This window comes from Balaenoptera acutorostrata, chromosome 16 (genome assembly GCF_949987535.1).
Source record: "Balaenoptera acutorostrata chromosome 16, mBalAcu1.1, whole genome shotgun sequence".
NCBI classification, from domain to species: domain Eukaryota; kingdom Metazoa; phylum Chordata; class Mammalia; order Artiodactyla; family Balaenopteridae; genus Balaenoptera; species Balaenoptera acutorostrata.
The window spans coordinates 30,689,802-30,716,110 of NC_080079.1; the positions used below are offsets into that span (position 1 = coordinate 30,689,802).

Genomic DNA, 26,309 nt, shown 5'->3' on the forward strand with positions numbered 1-26,309 from the left:
GGAATCAACTAAAACATGAATGCATAGATAAGCTTATCTCGGCACAAACAATTTAATTTTCCCAAATTTCATAATGATACAAAAAATAAAGCATCAAAAGAAGTAAAGTCTACTTATACTTCATAAATCAGAAAATAAGACTGATTGGACGACATTCCCATGTGGTGAAATCTACCCTCAACAAATTTAGGAGCATTTTTTCATATATGTTTAAAACTGTGCAGGGCCTTAGATTTAGAATCATTTAACAACTGCCTTTGTTTTACTAGACTATCAAGAGCATTCTTATTCTCACTGGTCTACTTAGAAGTGGGCAAAACTAAGAAATGCCAACATCCTTCAGTTCAGTAGTGTATATGTGCATCTGTAAAGGAATAAAAGTATCCTAAAAGCAGATTTAGTACGTTTATAATTAAACGTAATATACAAAATATATTAAGTGACATAAGTAAACCAATAGATTTCTGAGCACTAAAATATAATTATACACTTTTAACTTCAGGCATCCCTTCAGAAAGATTCACTGTCCTTCCCCCCCTAATTTCATAGTCTGGTGAATGGTATCACTATCAACCCAGTAGTTCAAGCCAGAAACCTGGAAGTCATTATCTATGACATTTCAATCAATTAACAAGCCCTGTTCATTCTACTTCTATACTGCTTCCCGTGCTTTTCTAAAATACAAGTCAGATTTGGTCATTTCCTTGCTCAAAACTCTTCAGTGGCTCTTTATCACGTACATAAAGTATCTCACATAGCAGATTTGGCCCTACATGATCTAGCTCCATTGCCACCCTAAAACTGCCTAGCTGCCCAGTCTCATCTCCAGCCGCTCCTAATATCAGACTTTAGAGTCCATCGATTCCAACCCTGATAGTACTAGAAACATGCCCAGCTGCCTTCTCACACCTCTGTGATTTAAGACACGTTATTTTCTCAGTCAGATGTCTGCCTGATACTCTCCTACCTGCCCTTCAAATCTCGCCTTAAAGGTTACCTCCTCTAATTTCATCACTGACTCCCTGATATACTACGGTCCTACCCATAAGTTCCCACTACGTATCATTACAAATACCTTCATTAAAACAATTATCATATTGTTTTACAGGTATGTGTTTGCATGTCTGGCTCTCTTCTAAACAGTAAGTTCCTTCAGTGTAGGGTTAGTGTCTTTTTGTCTCATAGCACTGCATTTGGCACTAAATAAATACTATCTGTTAATACATGGCAAGTGAGACTTCTCAGTAGGTGATGCTCTCCCAACCCCACTTGAGATTTGGGGTCCCATTCATTCCACAAACATTTATTGAATACCTAGTATGTGCTAAGTCCCCTCTTAGACACTGGGAACACAGCAATGAACAAAATAAAGTCTGGCCTCATGGAGCTTACACTGTAATGGTGGAGATAAAAAATAAACATTTAAATATATATTATAATGTTTGACAGTGGTAAATGTGATGGAGTAAAATGAAGGAGGGACAAGAATACAGAGTGATGGGGTGTGTGGCTATTCTAGAAGGGAAGACTATATGGAAAAGTGGGGAAGACCACTCTGAGGATTTAATACCTGAGTTTATACTTGAGTTGAATCAGTGAGTCACAGAAATTATCTGGAAAAGAGAATTCCAGGAAAAAAAGAAGAGCAAGTACAAAAGCTATGAGGCAGGCCAAGCTTGAAATGTTCCAGGAATAACAGGAAACAAGTGTGGTAACAGAGTAAAAAGGGGCACCAAAGTTGGTAAGACAGCTAAGGGCCAGAACAAATAGGGACCTGCAGGCCAAGACAAGGTCTTTGGATTTTATTTTGAATGTGTGGGGAAATCACTGGAAGGTTTCACCAAGAGAATGACATGATCTCACTTAAACTTTGCTAAAGATCATTCTAGCAAAAATGTGAGGAATTGACAATAACAGATAAGAACTGAGGAGGAAAATCTGGAAGTCTAACAATAGACATGCAGCAAGTCCAGAGTAGTAACAGAGGAGGTCACAAGAAAAGGTTGGATTAATGATATGTTCTGAAGGCAAAGCTAACAAAAACTTGATGGTATGGTTCTATGGGATGTAACGGGAAGAGAGGAGTCACTTTGAGAGTTTTGGTCTGATCAACCTGGGTGATGACGGTTAAATTTACTAAGATAGGGAAGACTGGGGAAGGAAATAAGAAAAGAGGAATCAAGAGTTGTGATTTAGACACTTTAAATTTGAATGCCCGTTGGACATTGTACGGTTGTTAAGGAAGCAACTGGAAATATAAATCTGAAGCTCAGGGGAGGTGTAAGAATTGGAGATAAAAATTTGGAAGTCATCACCATAAAGATTCAAACCAAGAACAGAAATAAAACTACCCAGGGAGTGACAGAGAGAGAAAAGGCCGGGGGAACTGAGTCATGGGGGAACTACAACTCTAGAGGTCAGGAAGAGGAGATGCAGCCAAGCACAGGAGATGGAGGAAGAAAATAGGAAGAAAACAGAAGCATGTAGTATCCCAGAGACCAAATGAAGGAAATTTCTTTAAAAGGCAAGAGTAATCATTTGCATTAAATGTTGAAAAGTCAAGTAGTAAGAACTGAGAATTTTCTACTGGATTTGACAGGATAGAGGTTGTTGGTGACATTGGAATAGTTTCAGTGGAGTTGGGGAGATAAATACCTCACTGGAATGAGGTGAGGAAGAATGATCCAATAGGAAGGGAGAAAATGATGATGAAAATAGGAGATGGGGAGTTTAACTGTAATAAAGGCATATTTACAATAGTTTTTAAACACAAGGGGAGTATTAAATAGAATATGATACTCTGAATTGCTCAAATATTCACCTCAGGACAGTTAAGGTACCTTGAGCCTCAGTATTTCATATATAAATTAAGCTTACACACTCAACATCTTTCTTTAAAGTTATTTTTGCCTTAGCAAATTTCAGGATTTATTAAAGCCTATTGAAAATCAGTCCTTCAGTCATTTGAATTCAGTCTAAGAAACACAAACAAATGAATTCTGCTTCTTTAGCAATGGCCACTATACACATACATACGTTTTTGGAGTATGGGTAATCTTGTGAATGTAGCAGTAAATATTCATTTACAAACTTTTAGAGAGTGTTCAGTGTTCTGCTGACAAAACTAGATTACAAAGTTCTTTTACTTGGCCACTATGGCCTGAAGTCTCCAGGTAGGAAAAAATGGCATTTCTTTAAACAGGCCACCCTTTCTTAAAGGATAATAGATGGCTCAAAGGTCTATAAAAGAGGGGAAATCTAGTTTTAAGAAAAAATTTAATGAAGTGTAAAGCTAACCAAAAAAAGTGATTTTTTTCCCTTAATACAAAAGCATCATGCAATAAACCTAAAAATAAATTTTTAAAAATCTGTGTTCTCACTTTACAGAGATAAGCACTATAAACATCTTGCTATATATGCTTCTGGATCTTTTTATATTTTTTAAAAAGCTTTGTGAATGAAACTGATCGGCTATGAGCACAGATTCCTGTATAGAAAGACTTTCTAAGCCAGTTTTTTAAAACTTTTATCTGCACTCCAGTTAAAAACATTTCACATCATGACACAGTACACACAGATTCACGTACTTATATGTGACTGAAAAAAGTTTCATAAAATACATATTTACCCTTACTATTCGTACTGCTCTTATTTTTTTTTAATGTTTATTTATTTGTTTTCTTATTAGTCATCCATTTTATACACATCAGGGTATACATGTCAATCCCAATCGCCCAATTCAGCACACCACAACCCCTACCCCCTGCCGCTTTCCCCCCTGGGTGTCCATATGTTTGTTCTCTACATCTGTGTCTCAATTTCTGCTCTGCAAACCGGTTCATCTGTACCATTTCCTAGGTTCCACATATATGCATTAATATACGATATTTGTTTTTCTCTTTCTGACTTAACTTCACTCTGTATGATACTCTCTAGACGCATCCACGTCTCTACAAATGACCCAATTTCGTTCCTTTTTATGGCTGAGTAATATTCCATTGTATATATGTACCACATCTTCTTTAGCCATTCATCTGTTGATGGGCATTTAGGTTGCTTCCATGACCTGGCTATTGTAAACAGTGCTGCAATGAACATTGGGGTGCATGTGTCCTTTTGAATTATTGTTTTCTCTGGGTATATGCCCAGTAGTGGGATTACTGGGTCATATGGTAATTCTATTTTCAGTTCTTTAAGGAACCTCCAGACTGTTCTCCATAGTGGCTGTATCAATTTACATTCCCACCAACAGTGCAAGAGGGTTCCCTTTCCTCCACACCCTCTCCAGCATTTGTTGTTTGTAGATTTTCTGATGATGCCCATTCTAACTGGTGTGAGGTGATACCTCATTGTAGTTTTGATTTGCATTTCTCTATTAGTGATGTTGAGCAGATTTTCATGTGCTTCTTGGCCATCTGGATGCCTTATTGGAGAAATGTCTTCTTTGGAGAAATGTCTATTTAGGTCTTCTGCCCATTTTTTGATTGGGTTGTTTGTTTTTTTGTTTTTGAGCTGCATGAGCTGCTTGTAAATCTTGGAGATTAATCCTTTGTCAGTTGCTTCATTTGCAAATATTTTCTCCCATTCTGAGGGTTGTCTTTTCGTCGTGTTTATGGTTTCCTTTGCTGTGCAAAAGCTTTGAAGTTTTATTAGGTCCCATTTGCTTATCTTTGTTTTTATTTCCATTACTCTAGGAGGTGGATCAAAAAGATCTTGCTGTGATTTATGTCAAAGAGTGTCCTTCCTATGTTTTTCTCTAAGAGTTTTATAGTGCCCAGTCTTACATTTAGGTCTCTAATCCATTCTGAGTTTATTTTTGTGTATGGTATTAGGGAGTGCTCTAATTTCATTCTTTTACATGTAGCTGTCCAGTTTTCCCAGCACCACTTATTGAAGAGACTGTCTTTTCTCCATTGTATATCCTTGCCTCCTTTGTCATATATTAGTTGACCATAGGTGCGTGGGTTTATCTCTGGGCTTTCTATCCTGTTCCATTGATCTATATTTCTGTTTTTGTGCCAGTACCATATTGTCTTGATTACTGTAGCTTTGTAGTATAGTCTGAAGTCAGGGAGTCTGATTCCTCCAGCTCCGTTTTTTTCCCTCAAGACTGCTTTGGCTATTCGGGGTCTTTTGTGTCTCCATACAAATTTAAAAATTTTTTTGTTCTAGTTCTGTAAAAAATAGCATTGGTAATTTGATAGGGATTGCACTGATTCAGTAGATTGCTTTGGGTAGTAGAGTCATTTTCACAATATTGATTCTTCCAATCCAAGAACATGGTATATCTCTCCATCTGTTGGTATCATCTTTAATTACTTTCATCAGTGTCTTATACTTTTCTGCATACAGGTCTTTTGTCTCCCTAGGTAGGTTTATTCCTAGGTATTTCATTCTTTTTGTTGCAGTGGTAAATGGGAGTGTTTCCTTAATTTCTCTTTCAGATTTTTCATCATTAGTGTATAGGAATGCAAGAGATTTCTGTGCATTAATTTTGTATCCTGCAAGTTAACCAAATTAATTGATTGACTCTAGTAGTTTTCTGGTGGCCTCTTTAGGATTCTCTATGTATAGTATCATGTCATGGGCAAACAGTGACAGTTTTACTTCTTCTTTTCCAATTTGTATTCCTTTTATTTCTTTTTCTTCCCTGATTGCCATGGTTAGGACTTCCAAAACTATGTTGAATACTAGTGGTGAGAGTGGACATCCTTGTCTTGTTTCTGATCTCAGAGGAAATGCTTTCAGTTTTTCACCATTGAGAATGATGTTTGCTGTGGGTTTGTCGTATATGGCCTTTACTATGTTGAGGTAGGTTCCCTCTATGCCCACTTTCTGGAGAGTTTTTATCATAAATGGGTGTTGAATTTTACCAAAAGCTTTTTCTGCACCTACTGAGATGATCATATGGTTTTCATTCTTCAATTTGTTAATATGGTGTATCACATTGATTGATTTGCGTATATTGAAGAATCCTTGCACTCCTGGGATGAACCCCACTTGATCGTGGTGTATGATCCTTTTACTGTGTTGTTGGATTCTGTTTGCTAGTATTCTGTTGAGGATTTTTGCATCTACATTCATCAGTGATACTGGTCTGTAATTTTCTTTGTTTGTAGTATCTTTGTCTGGTTTTGGTATCAGGGTGATGGTGGCCTCGTAGAATGAGTTTGGGAGTGTTCCTTCCTCTGCAATTTTTTGTAAGAGTTTGTGAAGGATGGGTGTTACCTCTTCTCTAAATGTTTGATAGAATTCACCTGTCAACCATCTGGTCCTGGACTTTTGTTTGTTGGAATATTTTTAATCACAGTTTCAATTTCATTACTTGTGATTGGTCTGTTCATATTTTCTATTTCTTCCTGGTTCAGTCTTGGAAGGTTATACCTTTCTAAGAATTTGTCCATTTCTTCCAGGTTGTCCATTTTATTGGCACAGAGTTGCCTGTAGTAGTCTCTTAGGATGCTTTGTATTTCTGCGGTGTCTGTTGTAACTTCTCCTTTTTCATTTCTAATTTTATTGATTTGAGCCCTCTCCCTCTTTTTCTTGATGAGTCTGGCTAATGGTTTATCAATTTTGTTTATCTTCTCAAAGAACCAGCTTTTAGTTTTATTAATCTTTGCTACTGTTTCTTTGTTTCTATTTCATTTTCCTGCTCTGATCTTTATGATTTCTTTCCTTCTGCTAACTTTGGGTTTTGTTTGTTCTTCTTTCTCTAGTTCCTTTAGGTGTAAGGTTAGATTGTTTGAGATTTTTCTTGTTTCTTGAGGTAGGCTTGTAGAGCTATAAACTTCCCTCTTAGAACTGCTTTTGCTGCATCCCATAGGTTTTGGGTCATCGTGCTTTCATTGTCATTTGTCTCTAGGTATTTTTTGATTTCCTCTTTGATTTCTTCAGTGATCTCTTGGTTATTTAGTAATGTATTGTTTAGCCTCCGTGTGTTTGTGTTTTGTACGCTTTTTTCCCTGTAATTCATTTCTAATCTCATAGCATTGTGGTCAGAAAAGATGCTTGATATGATTTCAATTTTCTTAAATTTACTGAGGCTTGATTTGTGACCCAAGATGTGATCCATCCTGGAGAATGTTCTGTGCACACTTGAGAAGAAAGTGTAATCTCCTGTTTTTGGATGGAATGGCCTATAAATATCAGTTAGATCTATCTGGTCTATTGTGTCATTTACAGCTTGTATTTCCTTATTAATTTTCTGTTTGGATGATCTGTCCATTGGTGTAAGTGAGCTGTTAAAGTCCCCCACTATTACTGTGTTACTGTCGATTTTCTCTTTTAGAGCTGTTAGCAGTTGCCTTATGTATTGAGGTGCTCCTATGTTGGGTGTATATGTATTTATAATTGCTATACCTTCTTCTTGGATTTATCCCTTGATCATTACATAGTGTCCTTCCTTGTCTCTTGTAACATTCTTTATTTTAAAGTCTATTTTATCGATATGAGTATTGCTACTCCAGCTTTCTTTTGATTTCCATTTGCATGGAATATCTTTTCCCATTCTCTCACTTTCAGTCTGTATGTGTCCCTAGGTCTGAAGTGGGTCTCTTGTAGACAGCATATATATGGGTCTTCTTTTTGTATCCATTCAGTGAGCCTGTGTCTTTTGGTTGGAGCATTTAATCCATTCAGGTTTAAGGTAATTATCAATATGTATGTTCCTATGACCATTTTCTTAATTGTTTTGCATTTGTTTTTGTAGGTCCTTTTTTTCTCTTGTGTTTCCCACTTAGAGAAGTTCCTTAAGCATTTGTTGTAGAGCTGGTTTGGTGGTGCTGAATTCTCTTAGCTTTTGTTTGTCTGTAAAGCTTTTGATTTCTCCATCGAATCTGAATAAGATCCTTGCTGGGTAGAGTAATCTTGGTTGTAGGTTCTTCCCTTTCATCACTTTAAGTATATCATGCCACTCCGTTCTGGCTTGTAGAGTTTCTGCTGAGAAATCAGCTGTTAACCTTATGGGAGTTCCCTTGTATGTTATTTGTCGTTTTTCCCTTGCTGCTTTCAATAATTTTTCTTTGTCCTTAATTTTTGCCAATTTGACTACTATGTGTCTTGGCATGTTTCTCCTTGGGTTTATCCTGTATGGGACTCTCTGCACTTCCTGGACTTGGGTGGCTATTTCCTTTTCCATGTTAGGGAAGTTTTCGACTATAATCTCTTCGAATATTTTCTTGGGTCCTTTCTCTCTCTCTTCTCTTTCTGGGACCCCTATAATGCGAATGTTGTTGCATTTAATGTTGTCCCAGAGGTCTCTTAGGCTGTCTTCATTTCTTTTCATTCTTTTTTCTTTATTCTGTTCCACAGCAGTGAATTCCACCATTCTGTCTTCCAGGTCACTTATCCATTCTTCTGCCTCAGTTATTCTGCTATTGATTCCTTCTAGTGTAGTTTTCATTTCAGTTCTTGTATTGTTCATCTCTGTTTGTTTGTTCTTTAATTCTTCTAGGTCTTTGTTAAACATTTCTTGCATCTTCTTGATCTTTGCCTCCATTCTTATTCCGAGGTCCTGGATCATCTTCACTATCATTATTCTGAATTCTTTTTCTGGAAGGTTGCCTATCTCCATTATATTTAGTTGTTTTTCTGGGGTTTTGTCTTGTTCCTTCATCTGGTACATAGCCCTCTACCTTTTCATCTTGTCTATCTTTCTGTGAATGTGGTTTCTGTTCCATAGGCTCCAGGATTGTAGTTCTTCTTGCTTCTGCTGTCTGCCCTCTGGTGGATGAGGCTATCTAAGAGGCTTGTGCAAGTTTCCTGATGGCAGGGACTGGTGGTGGGTAGAGCTGGCTGTTGCTCTGGTGGGCAGAGCTCAGTAAAACTTTAATCCGCTTGTCTGCTGATGGGTGGGGCTGGGTTCCCTCCCTGTTGGTCATTTGGCCTGAGGTGACCCAACACTGGAGCCTACCTGGGCTCTTTGGTGGGGCTAATGGCAGACTCTGGGAGGGCTCACGCCAAGGAGTACTTCCCAGAACTTCTGCTGTTAGTGTCCTTGTCCCTTGGTGAGAAACAGCTGCCCCCCGCCTCTGCAGGAGACCCTCCAACACTAGCAAGTAGGTCTGGTTCAGTCTCCTATGGGGTCACTGCTCCTTCCCCTGTGTCCCAATAGGAGACTACTACTTTGTGTGTGCCCTCCAAGAGTGGAGTCTGTTTCCCCTAGTTCTGCTGAAGTCCTGCAATCAAATCCCGCTAGCCTTCAAAGTCTGATTCTCTAGGAATTCCTCCTCCCATTGCCAGACCCCCAGTTTAGGAAGCCTGACGTGTGGCTCAGAACCTTCACTCCAGTGGGTGGACTTCTGTGGTATAAGTGTTCTCCAGTTTGTAAGTCACCCACCCAGCAGTTATGGGATTTGATTTTATTGTGATAGTGCCCCTCCTACCGTCTCACTGAGGCTTCTCCTTTGTCTTTGCATGTGGGGTATCTTTTTTGGTGAGTTCCAGTGTCTTCCTGTTGATGACTGTTCCCGCACTGCTCTTATTTTTTAAAATCTATTCCATTTCACTTTTTTAATTTAAAAAAATTTAGATTCTTATAACTTAAAATCAATTTATTCACTAAGTTGTTTCACTTGATTGAAAAACTATTCTAAAACAGCATATTCAATGTCAGAAATTTTCACAGCAGGGATAGAAAACATGCTCTATTTCAACTGATTTGCAATTCTGGTTGTGGAGCAAGATAAAAAAAAAGTAAAACATGAGTAAAAAATTAGCCGATTATATCACCTGACCAGAAGTCTTTAGTAAAATAATAAAATGAGGGATATACCCAATCTTTCCACACTTTCAAGTTCCTGCACTCCCAGTGTCAAGCACATTTCTACAAACAAGAAACCAAGAAATGTCCTCCCTTTGAAAAAGGGCTTCACTTAAAATACAAAAAACAAAACCTGATCCAAACACAACAAAGAGACACTTGTGTGTGATATAATAACATGATAAATTATACTTGGACAGCAAAGAAATGGTTTCATATTTTAAAAACTATAAAATCTGTAAATGAACCACAATTGATTCTGCTGTAGTTTTCTTAATGCATCCTTCCATAAATGCACTTGCACTAGTTAATACAATGACATATTTCGCACTTGAAAACACAAAATAATTTCTACATCCACTTGGAGGTTTATTCTTACTTCCATTTAAACCAGGTTTATAAAATATATGCTGTGATTTAAATTAACAGAATAAAGACAATAATGTGTGACATTAGTGAATCGAGGCCTTCTCTTTAATAACATATCTGGGACTGAAGAGAAAAAAAGTTTTAAACCAGGTAGACATTCATTTAGAGGCCCTTACTCAAAGGTAAACAGATTCACTAATGGGAAGCAAATGAGGAGTCAAACAGCCCTATTCAAATTGCTAAACTGGCCACTTGTTGAGTGACACATCAAGGCCTTATTCATTGTGAAAGAATGTGTTCTCACCTCACAGACAACACAACTATATTACGACCTCAGTTTACTATTTTTTAGCAGAGTACAGGATTTTTATTGTCTCTGTCTCTTCACCACCTGTCACTTCTTGCCACTCTAAGCATTTTTATTTCTTTGAATCTAACGGGTACTGTAAATTCCAGTGTGTTCAAATGATATACAAAATAAGAATAAAAAGGCTTCTCAGTAAGGATCTGAGATGCTTCTTATTTGAGCAAAGTTTATGAACTTTAATATATGAACTTTATGATACTTATTTTGGCCACTTACCAAATCTTATGTAGCTTACTTGATGACATTCGAAATAGTTAACACCCTCACTGAAGCCTCCCAACAACCCTACAAAGTGAGATTATTACCAGTCCAATTCTACAGATGAGAAAATGAGGCATAGGATGTTAAATATACGTCAAAGGCCAAGGACCTAGAAAGTGCCTGATTCTAATCTAGATAATATAACTCCAGCGTTTGTGCTCATAACTGCCTTACGGCAATATGAATACAACAGTGTTTAATGCCCTCCACTTTAATATCTTACAGTGCTCTGGGAAAGAAAAATATTAAGGATAACTGCATCAATTAGTTGATGTCTCAGAAATGAGAAACCTTAACCACCCTCCTTTCTCCTCAAAAGCTGCCCCAAAAGACAAAATGGAACCATGGAAGTGAAAAGTCAGAGGAACACCAGTGGGTCAACAAAACTGATCAGAAAGTTTTCAGGGGTCTAACCTTGTCTAGGATTACACTGTGCCTGTCCTATAGTGAATCCAAACCCAATACTGCCCATTGCCATTTGAAGACCTACTTGCCTAGGATGGTTTTGGACTGTTCCTTTTGAGATACAGCCCTAAATGATCTCTGAATGCCTGCTACATGTTGTATATTTCAATAAATATTCTTTGAGAAAATATGGGTTAGGTAATTTCAACTCCCTACTGCCATACCAAACTGTTAGCTTGTCTGACTCCAATTATACCTTGAACTCCTTGAAAGTAAGAAATGCCTTATCATTTTTAAATCCTCAATGCACAACGCCATTCCTGGCACATGGATGTCATTCAATAAATGTTTGGTAAAAAAATGAGGATAAAAACAAATGTTCCTAACACAAAGTAATATCAACTCAGATATTTCTCCTTAACTTGAGACTGTGAATAGATGAAAGGTATGTGTATTCTTGATCAAAGTTAAGAATTCTTTACCGTTGTGTATTTTTTTTTATTTCAACCCATTAGCTATTTTCCTACTAATATAGACCCTTCTTAACTTGTATATGTGACACATGATATAAATATATTTACAGAAAGAGGCCTTATGTGCAAACTAATGGTGAGAGCAAAATCAAACTATAGCCAGATTAAAGGTCTGTCCCCTGTACCTGGTTCATTCTTGAAAACCACAATGTCCTGCCACCATTAAAGAAATGATGCTCTACATTTTTAAGTATTACCCATTTTTACAGGTAGATACAGAGACATATCCCAATCACAAGAAATACTGGAAAGCACTAAGACTATGAATATTTCTGAGATTATAAAAAATCTTATAGTATATTGGATTTAAAAAACTACAGAGTATTTGTCCTGCACTAAAGAAGTCAATGAGTGGAAGCACTGTGCCAAGTGCTCATATATTATCTCATTTAACCAGCATAACAACTCCTTGAGGTATGTATAGTTATTATTATCATTTTACAGATAAGGTAACTAAACCTCTAGGTCACACAACTAGCTAATAAGTGTAGGAGCCATAAGTGAAACCAAGTTTTGACTGCTTACAAGTATGCCTCCCATAATGTATCCTCAACAGAACAACTCTGAATTTTCTGAATCATAGATGCCTAACTTTAACACTGTGCTAACATACCATGGTTATTGTTAACTTCATCACTTTGAGAAGTAAAATTGTTTACCTTTATGAGCTCCACACATACCATCCCACCTTAACCAGTGAAATGTTGAATCATAGGGGGGCTGTTTATCACTAACTTTCCCTTCTCTGAAAATTAGACTTTGCCCCTCCTATACCAGGAAAACACTGTTGGCACCCACCACACTGTTCTGTATAAAACTTGCCACAGCTATTAGTGGTGCTGGTCACTACCTCAGATAACTCTGGAGTCTTAGAAGACTTGAACTCTCTAACACAGTTTCTAAAATATCCACCACTATAAATGCTGAGTAAAAACGTCTGGGAAAAACAAGGAAATTATGTGATTAAATACAGTAAGTTTCTCTCTGCATGGACCAGCTCTTCGAGAAGATCAATTGTATGCTATTTTTGTTCCAGAAGAACAAGAAAGCCAGTTTGCAGATTTTATTTGTTTATATGCCAACAGGCTAAGCATCAAAACTGAAGGTATCAAACTGCTTCTGTTTTTCTCAACACTCAAAAACGACCAGGGAAGAGAATTTTATTTGTCATGACTTAGATATTATTTAGATATTGTTTCCTTTTCCCCTTTTCTGACTTACTTTCACCCAAAATCTCAATGAATGTGGAATCATGCATGGGCCATGAATGGTGGTATTTATTAAAGCAAACCAAGGATTTTTTCTTCTACTCTCCGTCTCAAAAGAGGAAGATTTGGAGGTTCTGCAGAAACATATCAAGACTTACTGGATACACTTCAAGTCTTCCCTTGCCCTCACCCTCCACATTCAATCGACAAATTCCATTGATCTTCATACCTGATTATCTCTTTAATCTGTCTAGTTTTCCCTATCCTAATGCTACCCCAGGGTAAACCAACACACACAAATGCCTAGATAGTATTAAAACTGGTCTCTCTGTTTAGCTTCCTGTCCGCTCATTCCTCACCTTGCATCTAGAATGACTCTTTTAAAACAATTAGCCACTCAGACATCCCCCTCCCTAAAACCTTTCACTACCTTCCCATTATTCTTATGAGAAAATCAACTTTTTAAACATGGCTAACAAGACTCTTTCTAACCTAGCTCCAACCAATTTCACAACTCTTTCTAACCTAGCTCCAATCAATTTCTCTTATCTTTTGTCACTTTTGTCCTTATATGCTATAAGATCACATCAAACTTCTCTCAGATTCTTGAATTCTCCATGTTGTTTCTTTTGTGGATTTTTTTTTCATCTTAGCTCCTACAGAGTCTCTTTCCTCTGCCTAGTCTACTCCCTTACAGCCTCCTAATCACCTTCACCTAACTAATTTCAATACAACCTGTAAGTCTCCATCATAGCCCTTTCTTTGAGAGCGTTACCTAATCACTCTAGATTAAAGTGGGTGCCTCTGCCATATACTTCTTCTATTTCAGCTCTTATATTTAATTATAATTACTTCTTTAATTATCTGGTCTTCCCCCACTGAACTATATGCTCATTAGAGGAGGGATTGTATCTTCATGCTTATCACTGTAACCCAACACTGGGCACATAGCATAGACTCATTTTTTTCTGAATGAATGAATGAACACATGAACAAAAATAATTTGGGGATAGAAACTGAAAGGGACAAATTTAAATGGTATTCTTATCAACAAAAATACCATATCAAAATCATCAAAATCACATCCTCAAGTAAGTAAGTGGGACTTCTGGATTCTGCCTAGGATGTAGAAAGCTGGAGAATGTCCTTCCCACCCTTAAAACAAACAAAATAAAACGTGGACAATGTGCAAAATCGCATATTTTTCTGAACTCATCAGATAAATTAACAAGCTGATTCTAAAATGGATATAGAGAGGCAACGGAATTAGAATAGCCAAAACAATTTTGAAAAAAAGAACAAGGCTAGAAAATTCCTACTACCTGGTTTCAAACCTACTGTGAAGTACAGTAATCAAGCCAATGTAGTACTGGAGAAAGGGTAGAAACATAGATCAATAGAATGGGTGGGGGCAGGAGAAGAGTCCAGAAATAGACGCAAACATATATGATCAATTGATTTTCAACAAAGGTACAGAGGCAATTCAATGGAAAAAGGATAGTCTTTCCAATAAATGGTGCTGAGATAATTACAAATTCATATGCAGCAAAAACAAAAGGATAAATTTTATCCATACGGCACACCATATACAATAACTAGCTCAAAATGAATTATAGACCTAAATATAAAACCTAAAACTACAACACTACTAGAAGAAAATATAGGAGAAAAAATCTCTGTGACTCTGGGTTCAGCAAAGATTTCTTAAATACAACACAACAAGCATGATTCATAACATTTAAAAAAATTAATTAATAAACTGGACTTCAACGAAATTAAGACCTTCTGCTCTTCAAAGACACTGTTAAAAGAGAATGAAAAGACAAACCACAAATGGAGAGAAAATATTTGCAAACTGCATATCCGATAAAGAACTTTTATCCAGAATACATACTGAACTCTTAAAACCTGATATCCGAAAACAAACAATTTGAACAATACTTCACCAAAGAACATATAAAGACCAAAAAATGCTCAACATCATATATCAGTAGGGAAATACAATTCCATTTATATGACTTCTGCAAAAGGCAAAACTTTAAGGACAGAAAATGTATCTGTAGTTGCCAGAAGCTCAGGTTCAAGTAAGGGGTTGACTACAAAGGGGCACAAGGGAATTTTTTGGATCGATGAACTGTTCTGTATCTTAACTGTGTGGGAGTTATATGACTATGCTTTTGTCAAAATTCACAGACTGTACTCTAAGAAAAGTGAACTTTATATAAATTATATCTTAATTTTTAAATGAAAAATAATCACATTCTCTAGAAATTCCTACCAAATCATAGCTGACCCCACTGACTCTTTAATTTCTGATTCTTGCCTTTAAAATATACCTATTTTATACAGTGAGTAAGCAGTGCAGCCTCAATGATGTTATATTAGCATGACTAAAGATCAATTTCTCTCTTAGAATTTCAGGCTATAGTCTTTCCTAATTTAATTGTGCACTCATTACTTAAAACTTCCATTGTCTTCTCAACTTTGCATGAGTAAAGACTATAAAACTTGGTCTCCTTTGACTGTCAACTCTATTATTTACTCCATATATAACCAAAACACAATTCTATGCATTGCATTCAGGGAGATATATAAATCTGGATATTCTGATTCTGAACAACCTTAGAAAAGAAAGGAGTATTCTAAGATACTCTGGCAAACCAAATGACATTGGCACATGAATATATAATAATTTTTTCTAAAACACCTTTTTTCATAATTCCTTGCTCAAAAACCTTAGTGACTCACTACAGTCACTAAACTTAGCCGGCATTCAAGGTTCTCCATGATTTGGTGTCAATCTGCTGTTCCAATCATATTTCTACCACTCTCAGACACAAATCCTCCATTCTGTACCAAATGGCCTCATGATCTGTTCATTCCAAATTCTGAAATATTCTCTGTGAATTATCTCAGCTTAAACACTCCTAGTTACTATTCATTCAAAAGACTTATATCTTTATTTGAAGACACATTGATTTTACCCTTCTGTGAATTCATGTACATTCATTACCTATGGTATTCATTTGTCATTATAAACAACCTTATATTCCTGTTTTACTTATGAATGTCATTCTCATACTCTATCAGTTTCTTGAGGGCAGATACTGTTTCTCAAATGCTTCCTGTATCCTCAGGAACACAAAAGGTACTCAACAAATATTTAGAGAAAAAAATTAATGTGGAAGCTAATTATAAATTAATTTTAAATCCCTTTAATTTCAGATTAATTTTAAATTAATTTAAAATACTTACACAACGTTCTGGAAAAGCTTACTTTATAGCTTGAGAAACTAAAGCTAGGGGCACTAGACTTTGCTCCCTGAGATCTGCTGCTATATCACATTCATCTTCGTATTTCCAGAGTTGAATACAATGTCTGACACGTGAAAAACGCTCAAATATTTAAATATTTAACTAAATTTCACTTTCTAAGGCCACAAAGTAGGAAATGGAACCCTGGAGTTCTATCCCAATCCTCCCAAGACTATATTAGTGCTTTGAAATGTTCTCTAATTTCTCATATTTCTTCAGATTCTCCCTGAACAGACTACAAACATCAAAAAGACAGAACCGTGCTTTCTCCCCTCTTTAAAGCTCACAGAGCAATTATCACAGGACATGCACAGTAGGCAGGCAATATTTCCATCAGATTTCTTAAAAGTAACAGAAAGGCAGCTTATATATACTTCTCTGCCCCATGAAAAAACACACCAGTTACTACTCTTCTTACTAGGAAGATTTATTTTTCATCATCTTTAGCACAAATTCTAGAATGCTATCTGCCAGGTCCCATGCCCCAATAAATATGCATCCACAAGCAATTATGGAGATAGATAGCTTATGCAGAGGGGGCACTCTTTGGTCAGGTCCCAATGCTGGCCTGTGGTTAGGCGGAAGCGTAAGTGGGGGTGGGGGGGTGGGGGTGGCCCTGTGATAAATCACTGCCCACTCTGCTTAGGGGTATTTATCACAGCCCGCTGTCAGGTAAATCACTGTAAAAACACCTCTTCGGTAATTAATGTGAAGTGACGGATGGACAGCCCCTGGGCCCATTAATCAGGAACATCAGCAGCCTACTGAGATTATGAATGTCAGGATGCATAAACTGCCGGTGGATCAATAGGCCCAGGAATTCATCCAAGGCTCTCATTTCCGAGGCATCTCCGGTACATTAGGCTCCCTCGACCCCTCCCCCAATCTAAAATGAAAAGCAAGGCTTCAGAACAAAGAGCAAGAGCTGAGGTCTAAAGTGACCACTGCAAGAAAACAGTCAAGGAACCTGGCCATGGCTAGGGAAGTCACCAGGACAGGTAACAAGGGCACAGAGCTATACTGACCAAGAGGCTCTCAGAAGTCTCAGTGCACTGGAAAAGCAGGAAGATAACAGTTAACATTCAATACTCAGAGCCTGATTATCCATTTTAGGGGTAATCCAGCTTCTTGCTTCTAATCTTTTACCCTTTTTCCTGTCCACATTTTCTTTTCTTTCATATTGGCACCACTAATACAGAGTAGAGAGAAATAAGCAATTTCTGCTCTCTAACAACCTAGGTAAAAATTTCAATTTTAGAGGAAAAAGGATCTGTACAAAATAAAATCATTGAATTATCCTTGAATTTAATTTAGCCTCATCCCTCATTACCATGACGAACTGGGAATTGCCAGCAGAAGTACCCATAGTGTTTACAATTGAGAAAAAGGTGGTCGTCCTGATTCATTAGCATTTACAAAGCCGCCTGCCAATATACGACATGGGTTAAAGGCTAAACTGTGTGGTAGGATTCCAGAGAAATTAAATCAGCTCTTAATTCTATTTCTTCTCCAAGTCAAACAAAACATTCTCCATCAAAAGAGTCTGCTCAACTTGTAAAACAGAATAGACCTGAAAGAGAATTACTGTTTGCTTGTCACCCAAAGTTTAGTCAAATTTTGTGTGGGAGATTCAGCTGTGCTTCAGCCTCGTATTGAACACACTCTAGGCTGGCAGTGGTGGGAATGAGACTGCACTTGCTGTCACATCCCGCCAAACCCCAGCGCAGTGCTCTGTGGTCAGACTAAGGCCAGGGCTGCAAGCGTTGGTTAGAAAGTGTCTCAGAGTTACAGCTGCCTGTTCCACTAAATCTCATTTCATCCTGCTGATGGATGGATGGACAGATGGCTGCTTGGTGAAAGCAGCATTATCAAGCAGCTTCTACGGAGCCTCTGAATGATGGATAGCCCTCTTTCTACTTTCTCCAAACCACCATCGATCCAAGCCGTATTTCAACGGTCAGAAGCCCAGTAATATTAAGACACGCAATCAGGTTAAGTTACTTGCAGTGTAAACCTTTAGAACAGAAATTCTAACACCTCTGCTTTGCTGTCAGGAACTAGGCTGAAAATGTTACAGTCCGTTCTTTCTAGATGCTAACCCAATGAATTCCAACAGCTCAAGGCCCAAAGGGAAGAGCTGGGCTCCATTCATAGGAGCACTTGAAAAGCTAACTTGCCTGCCAAATTTTTTACTAGCCAGTTCTGTGAAATGAATTCTGCAGTTGTAGCGAGCAGGATCTGTGACTATGCGTATCCAGTGGAGTGTGAAGCTATTAGAAGCATACAAACCATGCAGAGTTTGTCAGTGATATATAATCACTAGCCTCAAATGTGTGGCGCCCTGGATATACCAAGTAGGCATGACTACCAACATCAAGGAGGGTGATTAAAACCAGGATAGATTAAAATTTTGTCTTTTGCACATAATCCTAAAACGCTGTTTCTATCTAGTTCGCCTGGCTGGCTTCTACTCTCTTGTGTACATATCAAATCATAAGTACTAATCCTTGCCTGTTTTCACAAGTACACTTCTGCATCCACTTGTCTGTCACCTTCTAGACACTTAGCTTGTTTATTTGGACTACATGCCCTCTTTGTTCCTTCCATGTTATCCTGTGTCCTCAGACTCATACAACTGGACTCTATATCAAAGTTACTTCCATTCATGTGGTTAAAGAAATGGACTCTGAATCCAGCTTTGTGATATAGATTCCTAGACCCCACATGCCCTCTCTTTCTAAGCTCACGCATCCCCAGATGACTTCTCTAAATGCTTCACTACCAACTATACCCCAAATCAGCTTGGCTTGGCTCCTGGTCCTGCCCTTCTTGACTGACTCGCTGTCACTCTGAGCCAATGTTCAGAGAATTTGTTTGTATTTGTTTTGGGGGTTAGAAAAATGTCTCAGTGGAGTGGCAATTGTTGTTCTTCTTGCCATAATGGTAGTTTACTTTAATACTTTAATATTTGTGCCTTAACAACACCTATAGTTCTATTCCTAGCAAAAAGAAAAAGAAAAAAAAATCATGTGCTATTTTTATAAGATATTGCTTAATTATAATGTCTTATCAAGAATAGCACTGTCCTTCACATAAACATTAAAGAATTTTTACAGAATCTTAAATTACATTATTGAAAAAGATTGTATAGGTCAGAATTCAAATAAGGAAATTGAGGATCTGAGCTTGTAATGTGCATGGTTAGATAGATACTAAGTAGCAAATCAAGACTGGAACCTAGATTTCAATTAAAAGTATTGTGCTTATTTTATTATATTTCTCAGACATCCCACTTTCATCCTTGGGATTTCAGAGGGAGTGAGAGTAATAAGGATTGAATGTCATTTGTATGTGTGCCTGTGTGTTTGTGGGGAGGAAGGTGTCCACAAGTAATTTAAATTTAGCCGCTCATACTATTGTGCTTCCCATCAAAGTTGCCAGTGGGTCATCTGAGAGTCACTCTCTACCTTAGAGAACAAAATTAGATGAATCCCTGACAACTAGAAACCGCTACCTTTCTCTTCTCCCTTCTTTATCTAGAAGGTTGAAAAGAAAAAAAGCAGAAAGATGTCTAATTCAAGTAGAATCAGAACAGCAAGAGGCTCCATAACTTAAATTAAATGGATAGAGGAGCAATGTGTCCTCTTCATTTCCAAGGATGTCACATACTGGTCAAATACAGAGCACAAGCTGACTGATTGGACTTCACCCTCTGTTGGTCAAAATGTGTCACTGCTGCATTTTCTGATTGTCAAGCTACCTCCATACAGATCTTTATACCTTACAGCTAGCTGAAAAAGACCTTGGAAAATCATGTTGTATAACCTCCTCATTTTAAAGATGAGGAAACTGTTTGAGGAATTTACTTAAGACTTGTAGCTATCTGAGTGGTAAGTGAGACCAGAATCCAGATCTCCCATCAACTAAACTAAGTAGTTTTATCACCATCATAGCTGCCTTAACCAGTTTTCCACCTAGTATATATACTCAGGATATACTAGCTGAGCAAAGTTTAATCAGGAAGTCAATTGTGCTGCAAAAATAATCACATAATACACATCAAAACCAAATATATTATCCACACTAATGCACACCTTCATTAATGTAAATGATCAGGATGACTTTCCCCTCCCATTCCCACAAAAATGTCCTCAAACATTGGACAAGAACTCTACTACAACTATTCTTAGGACCAGACAAAACATTTCTCCTAGGAATTCAAAAAAAGGCACCTCCTCAGAAAAAATAACTGGTGCTAGGTGAATAATAAGGAATGACAATTCTTTAAACTCTTATTTTATTTCTATATACTCCCTAAGTTCATAGAAAAGCTGTTTTATTTGCATTAACCAAATACACTTTAGAATAATCAATTGTTTTACAAGGCTATCTCAAGCCAACACAAAGATCCTTTCCTTTCACTAAAAAGTCTTTTTATAGAGTTTCTATTTGGTTAAGAAAGATCTATTAAGCAATAGATTAAGCAAGAGAACAGTGACATATTTTTCAAAATCTGCTGCTGTGAATCACATCTAATTACGTTTTCTGTTCCATTAAGGTTTAGGCTCTATAAGCGAAAGTGAAGTAGTGGCAGAGTAGTACCAATAGTAGTAGCAGAGGAAGAGAAAGAAAAATTAAACAGCTACCCACCATTCAATGAGGACTTAGATGGGACAGGGACCGTGCTACATATTTCATATATCTACTTTCTCATTTGATTCCAACTATAATACTATGAGGTAAATATTATTACCTCAATTTTACAAATGAGAAATCTGAAGCTTAAATAACTCAAGATCACACAGCTTCTAAGTGTTGGTTAGGATTTCAAAGTCCCTGCATTTAACTACTACACTAGACTGCCTGATATTCAGCAAGATGATCTCTTACAATCATCTATTAATTTCATAAATATTAACAATTTGCTTAGAATCTGTATAAAGGCATAGCAGCCAAAGAGAGCTCAAAGACTGCTGCAGTAAAACAGGAAAATCAACTAGGATAAGAATGAAAGATTAATGCTTTCATGGCATGACTATTCCCAATAACCTTCCAGACTTAAAAGTGCTGACAATAATAATCTACTACTATCTCTGAAACTTCCTCATTCACCTTGCCTCATCCTCAAAGCCATATGGTGAAGAAACTCACCAGGTGTCAGGAGAGGAACTCCCTCTCTTCTATTCCCCGTAAGAATAATCTCTATACTTCTTTCTGCCAACTCCCCTGACCATCTGAAAACATTACCCTTCTCTACATGCTTCCCTTTCTCCAGAGGCACATGGGAACACGGGAACAATGACCAGTGAAACTGATAACACAGTTCCTAGACTGCAGGAACCTTCAAAGCAGAATATAGAGTGCACTTTCAAATCTGAATCTAAAGAGAAAAGAAACTTGTACATAAAATACCTGCTGCAGAAGGTATTTTCAGATGTCATCTTAAACAGAATATAAGTTACAGTATTTTAATATTAGTCTGCTTCAGACATTTACAGCCTTCGCCTCTGTGCATGCAGTTGAACAAAGAATATAGCTTGCATAACTGGAAGAAACATTTCACAAAAAATCTGAGTATCAAGACAATGAAAGACACTGGATAGATAATTTCAATGGGATCTTGAGGGCCCCAAAATATGTAAACAAACTATGGCATGAAAAGGTTTTTCTTACAACATAACACAATTCATGCTCCACTGGCCACAGTCACCATGCATCGGCACCAACTGATTTCATGCTTTACAGGCTGGGAAACAGTCCGCAGCTTAGTCTCTTTCACACTCCACTGATGTGGTAACCCCATGGTTCACCAACTTAACTGTTCCAAATTTAATGTTTGCACCTACTATTGACCACCTCAAAAGGTAGTCAGATCAAAGCTTTAATATAACTGAACAACAGCAATATAATATGTAACAGAAAGGTAGAGAGAAAAGTCTGCTACCTGCTCTGTATATATACCTGGTGGTAGGGAGGAGAGAGGAAAACTCCCTCCTAAAATTTCTTTTCCTCACTATACATCTGGAGGTTGGTCTGTGTTTCTAGACTTATTTGAAATTAGTTCCTCTCCTGGGTCTATCCTGGGTTGCATTGATATCCTATACTTGACAATAAAAGAGTTGAAACGAATAAGGCTTTCAGGGCTGTGCCTCAAACCTGACATACATTAAGCTTGATTTTTTTCCCCTTTAGGATTCACAAACTAAAGCTAATAAACCACTAAGTAAATTTTGAAAGTAGAGACTACTAGGCTTAATCTGTGCTAAGTGTCTTATATATGTTATCTCATTTGACCCCAAGTACATACTAAGGTAGCTATTATTTTCTCAATTTTACAGATGAGAAATCTGAAACTTACTTAAGATCACACAGCTTCCAAGTGTTGGTTAGGATTTCGAAGTCCCTGCACTTAACTACTACAGTAGACTAGAATACATGCCTTCTAAAAAATGGGGTAAAACAAAGCATAGCATAGTTTTAAAAAATAGAAATACCAAAGTGCAATAATAACAAAAGAGAATAATTGTAAAGGAGATGGAGTACTTATGTTAGCGATATAGTTACAACAACTCTATGTCTCCTTCCTCTTTGTAGCTACAGTACCAAGTGTGAAGGCCAAATGTGGCTAAGAAACAGACACCAAAAGAAGCAAGCTTCATTTTAAAGCAGGCAAAGAAAACATCAGATAATTAATAAAAGCTTCTCTTATACGCAGATTAAAAGTTTACTAATTAGAGTTTCAAGAATAACAAACAATTATCTTAGAATACAGTGATATCTTCAGAGAACTGCCCCTTTAAGGATCAGGAAGACTGTACAGAGTGCTACAAAAGGCCTTCAAAGTAGAATAATCTACTGAACAAACATGGCTCGGGTACTAAACCGTATTCTAATCTATTATTTTTATGATACAAAAAGCAAGATAAATGTTAAAGGTTGATAAAAGCTAACAATAGGTGATGGTATTTTCTTGCAGCAAACAAATATTTATTAAGTGCACATACTGTACTGAGACCTATGCTGGGACAGTGGAAACTGTAAAGTTAGACCACAGGTAAGAACATGGTTTGAACCCCATGAATAATGTAGCCTCCTCTTTAAGTTATCTCTACCTAATTGGGAAGATAAGAAATTTAAAAAAAACAAAAAAAGTTGTTTTAAGGTAGTATATAACTGCCAAACAAAGAGAAAAGTTGTAAATGATAAAAAGAGAGCTATCACTTAGGGCCTGGAATAGCTGAAGAAGATGTCGTAAGGTAAGAGGAACTGGAAGCTGGTATGTAGACTGAGAATTGAAGGGAGATATTCCAAGTAAAAGGAATAGCCTGAACAATTTGAAGAGGCAGTAAGTTAAAAAGCATTATTTTGGGACTTCCCTGGTAGCGCAGTGGTTAAGAATCCACCTGCCAATGCAGGGCACACGGGTTCGAGCCCTGGTCTGGGAAGATCCCACATGCTGCGGAGTAACTAAGCCCATGCACCACAACTACTGAGCCTGCGTTCTAGAGCCCGCAAGCCACAACTACTGAGCCTGTGTGCCACAACTACTGAAGCCCACACTCCTAGAGCCCATGCTCCACAACAAGAGAAGGCACTGCAATGAGAAGCCCGCGCACTACAACAAAGAGTAGCCCCTGCTCGCGGCAACTAGAGAAAGCCTACGTGCAGCAACGAAGACCCAACACAGCCAAACATAAATAAATAAAATACATAAATTTTGAAAAAGCATTATTTTGGAGACAGCTATAGAAACTACTAGAGCCAAAGGTTCAATATAGGAAACTGTGGAATATTCTGCCAGAAAGATTGTTTTCAGCCTGGAGGGCCTTCAACACTAGGTTTAGACCTTCAATACCCCAAGCAATGGAGAGTCAAGTCTAGACCCTACAGACAATTCCTGAGAAATGATACTATTACTGTGTCTCTAGTTCTCCATACCTTCCCTTACACCATCTGCCCATTCATTTACCCTGTCATCTTTTTTAATAGGTACCATCAGGTAAAGGCGGTAAGATAGCACACAATGTTAACACTGACATCTCTCTTATGCTTGCTTAACCCGATGGTATCGATGAGCAAGTGTAACATTTAACCAAAACCCAGAAACAGGATCAAGAGGAGGGATGGGCTCCAAAACAATGTGCCCCAAGTCTAATCCCATACTCAGTAACAAACATTACATCTAGGGGAGCAATCAAATACACTTATTTTGTATAACCATTCTCACAATCAGAGAAAGAATTGAACCAAAGCTTGCCCCACATTATATTCTACTGCACAATCCAAATAATACCCAGAAACTCATGCCTTGATACCTGATGAAGACCCCTATAGTTGGCCAAGTGTTTCTGAAACAAATAGCTGGTGATATATGTATATGTATATAAAATCCAATAAACAAATAAGTAACAGGATATACATTTGTCTGAGATAAAAGCCCAGTCATTTTGGATCTAGATATGGTAACTGGCCTTACTACCACTGCAACAGTTCCTAGAAAAGATAAGACCCATCCCCATTACCCTGATTTTTATAGTTTCATTTTCTAGCATGAAGTGATATTTCTAGTCTCTTCAAAACTTTTCAATCTATCCAATCCCTACTCTCATCAATAGAACATCTAACCTTACAGTTTTGAAGACAGAATGAAACGGTAACAGCTTGAAAGGAAAAGTGAAACACACTACTTCTACCCCACCAAAACCAACTCCAGCTGTTCGTTTCACAGTTGTATCAGCAGAGCTAACAAGGAGAATAGCTAACATTCTAATTGCCCACAGAACCTGAGTTGCTCTGCTCTTCTCTCATTTCTCCCCCTTCCCATCTCCTCTGTAACTTGCCCACGACCACCTCACTCTGCTGTCCATCCTCCCCAACTGCTGCCCAACAATTCACAGGCTGCTACAGATTGTCAGTACTGTGTTTGGGGACTTGAGAATTACCCCTGTGGGACAGCGCAGTGTGTTAAGACAGCATTTGCCCGGACACAATGTCGCTCTTTATAGCCAGTTGCAAATTAGGTTCTTCTTAAAAAAAATAATACTCCCAATAAGACAGGTACAAGGAGATTTTAAATAACCAAGATTAAAACTCACTTGGTTTGCTCTGAGATCTGGGCCGTTTCAGAGTCAGGTACAATAAAATCCCATGCCTCTACTCACATGAGCCACGCACATCATCTAGGAACATCTAAAGTCAGCTTTCCGATGCTAACAGAAGCAAAGAGGCTACCAAAAAACATATCAAAGGAGAATCTTCCTTCCCCTTTTTTCTGTGCCTATGGCTCCTCATCCTTAAATTTTATTTGACAGTACTTTGTTTTAAGCTCAGCTCTCAATATCAACATTTACCTCTCACTATGTTTTGCTGTGCAAAACCATTTAAAAGGAAATTCTGGAAATCACCAGTATTGTTTCATTATAGTTTCCATCCAATTCTTTGCCACGTGCTTCAGCAGCACACAAGTACAGTCATCTTCTGACAGTTGCTGTGACTGACCCTCTGAAAAATCCTTCATCTTATATATCAGCTTCCCGGTTGCCACTGGCTACACATGAGAGTCAGAAGCTGGAACAGACTGAAAAGATCATCAGAGGATGTGGGGAAGAAAAACCTCTCACAAAACAGCAGGTCATATCAACTTAAGTCTTCTTAGAAAAAAGAATTAATTAAAAATAAACACCTACAGAGTAATATTTTAAAAATTAAAATCAGTTTCACTAGTTATCTAATTAGTTTTCATTTCTAAGTTCTTTGATAGCATTACTCATTCTGCTTTATTATGCTTTACTGAGGATTTAATTGCCCATCTAGTCTTCCCAAATCAGTTCATCAAACCCCTACAATAAAACTGCATCTTTGCTGCTCCCTATCTGAACTACAGGGAAGCTACAGCTGGACAGGATGGATGTTAATTCCCAGTTCTTACAGTAGAAAGAGACTGAAAAGAGCAAAGATAGTAATTCAACTTTGAGAACCAATTCCAATATTTAACCAGCCCCTGTTCTCTCTACAACAAAACCAAAATTTAAGAAAGACAGTGAATAGAAACAAGAAAATCTTCAAAAGACCCTGAACGTCTTTTAGGATAT

The 26,309-nt window shown here is 37.5% G+C and overlaps 1 protein-coding gene across 2 annotated transcripts in view; it reads right to left on the reverse strand.

Annotated features, from left to right (window-relative positions):
- The window catches only part of R3HCC1L (R3H domain and coiled-coil containing 1 like), a 96,667-nt gene that overhangs the window by 48,228 nt on the left and 22,130 nt on the right, over positions 1-26,309 (reverse strand). The window lies entirely within an intron of this gene.